This window comes from Nycticebus coucang, chromosome 10, assembly GCF_027406575.1.
Source record: "Nycticebus coucang isolate mNycCou1 chromosome 10, mNycCou1.pri, whole genome shotgun sequence".
Taxonomy (NCBI): Eukaryota; Metazoa; Chordata; class Mammalia; order Primates; family Lorisidae; genus Nycticebus; species Nycticebus coucang.
The window spans coordinates 3,902,734-3,911,595 of record NC_069789.1 but is presented as its reverse complement, the minus strand read 5'-3'; the positions used below and the strand labels follow the sequence as shown (position 1 = coordinate 3,911,595).

Genomic DNA, 8,862 nt, shown 5'->3' with positions numbered 1-8,862 from the left:
GAACTATAATAGCCTGATTCTCTGTCAATTTCAAGTTTCACGTGAGCAAAGATAGGAAGTAGGAGTCCAAATAGGAGGCCGAGAGACTGGGCCTTGGTGGAATCAGGGAGACGAGAAAAGTCTGAGGCCCCTTGTTCCACCTTCTGTGCAAGACTCCTGACAAAGCCTGGCTGGGATGTGCCCTGGGATATTAATCCCTCAGACGCCCGCATAACCTCCTGTTGCTCACTGCCCCGAGGAAGAGCCAAGGCCCCTTCAGGAAAAGGCGTCATGAGAATAATTACGCGAAGAGACTTCTGCCTGTTATTAGCTGTATCACCTGGAAAACCAAGTGAACACCTTTATGCCTCACTTTCCACCTTGGAAATGAAAATATACTATTTTACCTACCTCACAGGGTCGCTGAGAAAGATGGATTAATTAATGCATGGTTCAGGTGCTTAAAACAGTGTTTAGCACCTCGTGTTAGCCTCAGAAATAAGATTACAATACAGAGCCCGTGCTAGCTTGTTGCTAAGGAACCAAAAACAGAAAAGAAGGCCAACATTAAATGACCTTGAGTTAAGCACTGGTTACCAGCTATAAAAGTAATTCTATTTACATCGTATAAATGCAATTTGATAGATACATAAACTATTCCAGCCACTCTTCTAGAAAATACCAATGAACAAAGCAGAAAGTGCTCTATAGTGAGAGAGAGTACGTTATGGCATGTTTAGAGAGATAACAAAAAAGTAAAAACACAAATCATATATAAATCAGGCAAATATAGGCACCATGAAGAAAAACAGAAAAGCATAAAGTATATAGGTGACACTTGAGAAGCAATTAAAAAAAGGAAAGCGAGGTTTACACCTGGGAATAGAAAAAAGAGAGAGCTAGAGGGAAGAACAGTACAAAAGCCTGGGGCATTATGAGCTTAAAGTGTTCAATGAACAGCAAACCAGTGTGATGAGAAGAGAATGAACCCGGTGGAGCCAGTTAGATCTGGTGCTTCAGAGGTGAATGTGGCCCAGGCGTGTGGAGCCTTGCAGCTACGATCAGGAGTCCAAATTTTAGTTTACTATGCACAATAATGAGAAGGCAGAATTATGTGAGCAAGGAAGAATTTTGCTGTATCTGGCCTACAACCCTCGGGTAGAATCTACTCCAGCTGTGCATAGTGAATTTACGTTACTGGGTCAGAAGCAGAGGTGGAAGGCTAGTGCTGAAGCTTTCAACTAGGCAGCTTTAAAGCCAAGGAAAAGATTATGAACTGGGACAGTAGAAGTGGAGGTGGTGAGAAGTGTTCAGATTCAGAATATATGTGTACTTGTGTTACCAGAATTTCTGTCTTCAGTAGGTCCTTGGTCTCAGGGATTTGAAGAATGAACCCGGGACCACTGATCAGTGATAAGATAGGATTTTATTAGACAGAAAGGAGTACGGAAGGAGTAAAAACCACCAGAGCTTCTGGACAGAAGGGCTAAAAAACACCAGATCTCTGGCAGAGGGAAAGACCCAAGTCAGAAGTCTCCACGTGGGGGTCCTTCATCGAGGGGTACAAGGTCTTCAGAATTATATTTGGCCAGCACTTGGCAGATGGAAACATCTTTTCAACAATAATGAGTGTTAAAGAGGCATGAACGCAGTCCCTCCAGCTCGAGCAAAAGGTCAGGGTGTTCCTTTCATGAAATCTTCCAGGCCTAAGAAAACTGGGGTTCCCCATCCACCCCTGTATCACTTGGATTTGTGAATATGATGAAGAGAGTGTTTGGCTTGAGAAAAAAATGGGTGAATCATACAGGCTAATACGGAGAATCAAAAGGACCCAGGGGCTTGGCTGAGTTAACTTTAAACTGCCCATGTGGGTTCTCCAAGGAGGAGTTGGAAACACAAGTCTGATGCTCAGGAAAAATATGAAGGGTAAAGATATTAATTAGGTTTCACAGATTTATTCATAGCCATGAGAATACATGAAATTATATAGGAAATGAGGGCAGATGAAAGAAGAAATCTAACCGCCTGGCATCCCATCAGCTCCTCAAGCGAAGCCTTCACCATGAGAGACTGCTTGGCAGGGGCCGAGATTACTTGATCCTTCAAGCACTTCCACCCAAAGTGGTCTGGTGCACAGGCAGGGAGACTTCTCAACATTCTTTTGAAAATTGATCATGGCAGACATGGGGCAAGGGAGGCATGAACCAGTTCACCTGTGGGAAATACGGCTGCTTCTTTGTGGAACTCTTCAGGCATAAGGGGAAAAATTATCATTATTATTATTATTATTGACAGATTCTTACTTTGTACCCCTGGTAGAATGCCATAGTGTTATAGCTCATAGCAAACCACAAACTCTTGGGCTCAAGTGATCCTCTTGCCTTAGCCTTCTAAGTACAACACCTGGCTGTTTCCATTTTTAATACAGATGAGGTCTTGCTCTTGCTTAGGCTGATCTGGAACTCCTGAGCCCCGGCAATCTGCCCACTTCCAGATTGCTAGGATTATAGGTGTGTGCCACCTTCCAGACAAGGAAAACATTATTAACCATCGTGTACCACAATAAAATCTATATCCTGTGGCTCTGAGTGCTGTGTGTTGATTTCCATTTTTCCTGTTTGTTTAAGGACATCTTATTGGGTTTATACATGTACAATCTTCTCACTTTCATTTTAAATGTATACGCTAAAGTGTTGTAATTGATCATTTAGTCCACAAATGGCCGAAGGACAAAGTGGTACGTCCAGACCTGATGGAGAAGACTGAACAGAGATCTGAGGTTGTTTCAGAGACTGAACCAGATTTCTGGTTGTGATCTGATGGCAGGGACAACATGTATTTGCAGTTACACAACTAATTGCCTTATCTTAGGTACGGGCACTGTTATAAGTTTATGTATTAGTAGAAGGGGGTAATATATTCATTACATTTTACATATTATACCCTGTAGTATATATGTACATATATATGTATCTGTATGTATTTATATCTAAAATACCTGCTTAGCGAATCCTTCTCTTTTCTTTCCTCCTTTATTTTGAGAACGACTCCTTCCATTCCCAGGGATTCAGTAATCTCTGGTTTGAAAGGTGGATGGATGATCCAAGTCCAAGCAATCATTTTACATTTTGTCAATTCACCTGGCCACAGGGAAGGGTCAGCCCTTCCCATATGATCTAATTTAGCCCAAACAGATCCCTGCCTTGAGATTTTGCTTAAAGCAAGAAGAGAGGGGCTTTCCACTCGGTATCATGAAGTGTCAATAACAGGAACTGATGGTTATGGTGCCATCACCTTTCACTGCACGGGGAAGAAAGGTGTCTGACACCAGAGGAAACGAAGCCACACGGAGGAAATTGGAGGTGAGAGAAGGCTGGAGGGGGCCCTGATTGTGTCAGATCTCTGGTTCTGGAGATCGACATCCCAACCTGTTCTTCCTCCCGAAGCCTTTTGACTCTACAACCTTCCAGTTGCACCAATTATAGGTACTCTTACATGAGAATGTTTGAGTCGATTTCTGGAATCTGCAACTTCTAATAATGCAGGTTAATTAATCATAATTCTATCCATTAATCTATACAAAGAATCTTTTTTTTTTTTTTTTATTGTTGGGGATTCATTGAGGGTACAATAAGCCAGTTACACTGATTGCAATTGTTAGGTAAAGTCCCTCTTGCAATCATGTCTTGCCCCCATAAAGTGTGACACACACTAAGGCCCCACCCTCCTCCCTCTGTCCCTCTTTCTGCTTCCCCCCCCATAAACTTAATTGTCATTAATTGTCCTCATATCAAGATTGAGTACATAGGATTCATGCTTCTCCATTTTTGTGATGCTTTACTAAGAATAATTCTACATCATGAAGGCTGATTATGGAGTCATATTCTAATTTCCATTTGTTGTATTTTTTCTCTCTTAGAGACGGTGTCTTGCTTTGTCACCCAGGCTAGAGTGCAGTAGCATCATCATAGCTCACTGCAGCCTCCAACTCCTGACTCAAACTAGAGCCTCCTGCCTCATTCTACTAAGTAGCTGGGAGTACAGGAGTGTACCACCGAGCCCAGCTCACTATTCTAATTTTGAAATCTCTGAGAAAAATTTTGGAAAGGGAATCTGCAGTGATTACATTCACATTGTAAGACCTTGGGAGATACGTCTTATATCTTATGTGTGATTCATATGCCAGGGGATCACAGGGACAAGAGAAGTGAGATAGGTTTCAGAGGCAGGATGTAACTTTGATTTGGGCTATAAATACTCTGATTTGGTACAAACCCATATTTCCCCACTTGTAACTTCCACATTGGTGGCTTGAAGAAGTTTAATTATTTATGAATTCATTTGTGTAAGTCGGAACAAAGTTTATGTTTAAACAAAAAAACAAGTTTCTTTTCTATAACATTTCCACAAGCGTCTAATTACATTGCAATTCCTTACTGTGGTGTAAAGTAACCGCAGTACCACTTAGTCACAGGAAACCATATCATTCATTAACATCTCCACAGAGCACAATTTGAGAAATACTGGACTAGTCTTCTGCTGCAGATAGGGAAAATTGTCCTTAGGAATCTTACTCTTATCTTATTTGTTCTGATTTAAAATCTTAAAAAGTAAGAAGAATGGGGCCGAAAGGAAAATGCCATTTTTCCACTGTGCAGAAATAGTTCCAGATAAGGACGCCAAGCCAATTCTGCCTAGCTGCCCAACATCTAGGTTGTTAAATCAAATCAGAGAGAAGGAGAGCCTTAAGCCAAATAAACAAGTGTCCAGTGATGGAAGCACAGTGACTTTGACAGGCAAATCTGAGAGCATTTGTGAATAAAAGCAAACTTCCTAGTTCCCAAAATGACTCATCTGCCTGTGTTCAGCCGTCTCTGGGATCGAGCCCCCTGATAAATACTCTATTCTAGCTGCTTTAGGTGTTAAGAATATTCTGATAGCTATATAGTTTTGAAATAATTTTTAAGGGAATGATGATATCTTTAGTTTCCAGATTAATTCTAACATGTAAAGAAATCATTTTTAGTGTAGAGATAAACTGGAAAAAGAGTAATCTGCTGTTAAGTTTGGTCCTGGCCTTCAAGCAGGAAGACAGACCAAAAGGCTTGAAAATCCTTGTGATCAGTCTTCTTTGTCTTATATTTTATAAGATAAAACACACTGATATTTTGCTAATGAATGACTTGAAGTCCATTCTACTCTGGCTCTTTTCAGTTTATGAAACTGATGACTGATACTCCAGAAGGGGAGGACAATTCTTCGTAAAGGATCAGATGTGAACTGGAGCCAGACGACACTTACAGGAACTGGGCATGAGTGCCCAGCCCGGTCCCCAGGGTCTGAGAAGGCACCACCAGCATCGACCACCACCACTGCCCCACCAGGTACACAAGACTCATTGATTTCCACCAGTTTTCCTGCTTCTTCCTGGAATTACCTTTACTTCCAGGCATTGTGGCCACTTTGAGTGCACACGACAGTCATTCCTCTTCCAGGCGATAATGCTATTTCTGATGCTTCCCTATCCCCACAGGGCACTGCCCCGTCTGTGACCTGCCACCTCTTCCTCTGGGTCTAAACTATCATCTCGCCCCAGCTCGGCTGCCTCCGCCCCTGCCATCACGTTTTAAGGATCAACTGGCCCTTCCGGCCTGTACACTGCTCCCCACTGCCATTATTGCTGATTCCAGGGAGACCATGAGAAGCCAGTGCTCTCCACAGCCTTTGGATCACTTGTTACGAGGTGTCAAAGACACCACAGTGGGCCCTCTTTCCCAGCGGATCACAAACCAAGTCCGTGGTTTGAAGGGACTGAACTCCAAGCTTCTGGATATCAGGAGCTACTTGGAAAAAGTAGCCACAGGCAAGCTGCCCATCAACCACCAGATCATCTACCAGCTCGGGACGTCTCCAACCTGCTGCCAGACGTCAGCCTGCAGGAGTTTGGCAAGGACTTTTACCTGAAGACCAACGACAAGATGGTGGTGTACTTGGCCTCACTGATGCGTTCTGTGGTCGCCCTGCACAACCACATGAACAATGAGAGAAACGTGTCTTCCCTTCTCATGTCACATCTTCTGACAGAAGAAATTAAATGACACTGCAGCCTCCCTGCATGTTGTGGTATTTATCCAGATTCTCTTGACTTAGGATTCAGACATGAGTTCCTGAAAGAGCTGGGGATTAACTTATATAAAAGACTCCAGGATCTTCTCCGAATAACTCCTCCCATCCCAGCATGAAAGCGGAATGCTTTCCGTATCCCCTGGATACGTCCTTTCCTAGAAGGCATTTCTGCCTGTCATATAAATAGGTTTCTGGAAGCTCTCTCTGCCTGGCCAGCCTACCTGACATTTCCAGATGTGTCCGAATCCCAGTGGTGACTACTACTTAGGCTTAAGTCCAAACAAAATATACAATAATTGGGTAGATATTGCATGTACTCTGGTGTCCTGTTTCATGCGTCTTCCCCACGTCTGCTCAGAGACACATTGAAGATTGGGCTTACAGCCTGAACCTTCTCAGATTCTCCAGGGTAAATCCATCCCACAAAGATTTCCTGGAGACACAGTCAACGTTTCTCCTCACGGGCCCCCAACCTTGTCCCTGTTTCATTGCCTTCCTGAAATAAATACCTTTCTGACTCTCTTTGTTCTTTTTTGCTTTTCATTCTATTCATAAGAACTATATTTTTAGCAGTTTTATTTGATTTTTATAACAGATGCACATTATAAACAGTAGCAATGATTCAGAAGCTCCTGAAGACAAAATTCAAAAGCTGTAGAACACACGCTGAAGGTGCTTTGTAAACATTTTCACTTCCCAATTGTGTCTAAGAAGAACTGAAATATTTGAATCATGGTCGAAGTTGATAGAATTCGACAGGCTCGAAATTGATTTTTGTCCTGCATTTCAAATGTTAGATTAGCCATTACCTAATTTTCAATATATCAAATCTTTAATAAAGATCAAAGCAATAAAGTAAATCAATCAATAAATACAAATACTTTCTGGAAAAGAGACCTAATTCATGTTTAGGTGACTCTCAGGAAAGACTTCTAATCATCTGTTTTCAAATACACAGATTATATACTTTGACAAGGGATAAAAGAAGCAGCATTTTTCCTATCAAATTTATGATTTTTAACCCCAGAATATATTATATTCTATAAATGTAAAATTGTTGACTATGGAAAGGAAAGAAAATAAGCTTACATAATTTGGAGCCACATCTCATCTCACAACGGTTCATTTTAAAAGGTCTGAATGTGTTTTCTGTAGAAGAGCGCCATGAATTTTGCTGTTTGCAAAAAGATAAGAGGGCTCATGCTATTTTAGCATTTGTTCGAAGTCAGGCAACTTGAGTTCTATTTGCAGCTCTGATTGGAACTATCAGCTAAGACCAAACATTTCACCTGTTCTTCCTGGAGTCTTCATAGCTGCACTACCAAATAATAATGGCCACGCTTAATGGCAAGAACAAAAGAATGTTCTTGAAATGCCTGTGGTACTTGGGAAAGGAAGCGTGTATTTTGAGGGAACACTTGCACAGTGATGTTGTGAAGCACATGTTCCATAATCAGACTCTGAGTACAAATAACAACATCGCCTCTTATCCTCTGAACAACTCTGATTTAAGCAAGTTATTGATCATTTCTCTCCCCCATTGTCTCCATCTATAAAATAAAGTTAATATTAGTACTTATCATACAGGTGGTTAGGAGAAGTCAAGCTGTGAATAGCTGTAAAGCACTTAGAGTCTCAGTGGTCACATAGGAAATGACATGAATTGGTCACTCTTCAGGAACTGTCATAAAATTTAACATGGTTTATACCACACATGTAAGGGGGGAAATCTCAGATAGTAAAGACACAATCATCATCCTTTTATAACAATACATGAAATGACCTCCAGCAATGCAAAAACAAAGCTAATATAGACAGTTGTTGTCAGCTGCTGAGACATCAGTGTTCAGTGTTTCTCTCTGTACAAGGCAGTATATGGTGACTTACTTTAAATTGAAAATACATTAAGAGTCGATTATAAATGCCTAAACACAACAGCGAAATAAGAGAGGTGAAGCCTACGTTAATCAATTTGATGTAAACATTCCAAATTGTATGTAAAATCAGCACATTGTATCCCATAAATGCAGTGATGTACACATTAAATTAAATTAATTAAAAAGTATTAAAAATCAATCAATCAATAAATAAAAGGGCGGTGCCTGTGGTTCAAAGGAGTATGGCGCCAGCCCCATATACTGGAGATGGCAGGTTCCAACCCAGCCCCAGCCAAAAACTGCACACACAAAATAAATAAATAAATAAATAATTTTTTAAAAAAGACAAAATTCAGGATTTCTGAGATGGAAGAGCCTGAAATGTCATTAGTAGCAGCCCACAGCGTTTACAGATTCATTGTGCTGCTTCCCTCATAGCTGGGGCTGTCTACGTGACTAAGTTCTGACAATTAAAATCTAAACACGAGCACCATGTGAGACTGTTAAGACCCTTTCAGGGACCCTTTCTGAGCCTTGCTACTTCCATGTCACAGCTGCGATGGCAGGTGCGCCAACTGTCACCCTAGTCTATGGCTATGAGGTGGCCCCACCACGGAGGCCACGTGCTGAGGGTGGTGGCGTGGAAATCAGAAGGACACTTGGGCCCCAACATACGTAGAACAAACAAATCAGCCATGAATCACCGGCCTCATATCTTTAATTTTTAAAGTGAGAGCCGTACATTTTTATGTCATGTAAACCAATGTTATTTTCATGGTATTTTTAAAAACTCAACCAAATCTAGTCTTAAATGACACCTGCTCGGAGAAAAGGACATAACTTGTATTTGTCTCTCTGCCCTCAGTGGAAAGTGGAAAGA

General features: G+C 41.4%; 1 pseudogene; it reads left to right on the top strand.

Annotated features, from left to right (window-relative positions):
- The first annotated feature begins 1,621 nt into the window (after positions 1-1,621).
- Positions 1,622-6,077, top strand: LOC128595720 (26S proteasome non-ATPase regulatory subunit 7-like; annotated as a pseudogene).
- Positions 6,078-8,862: the final 2,785 nt, after the last annotated feature.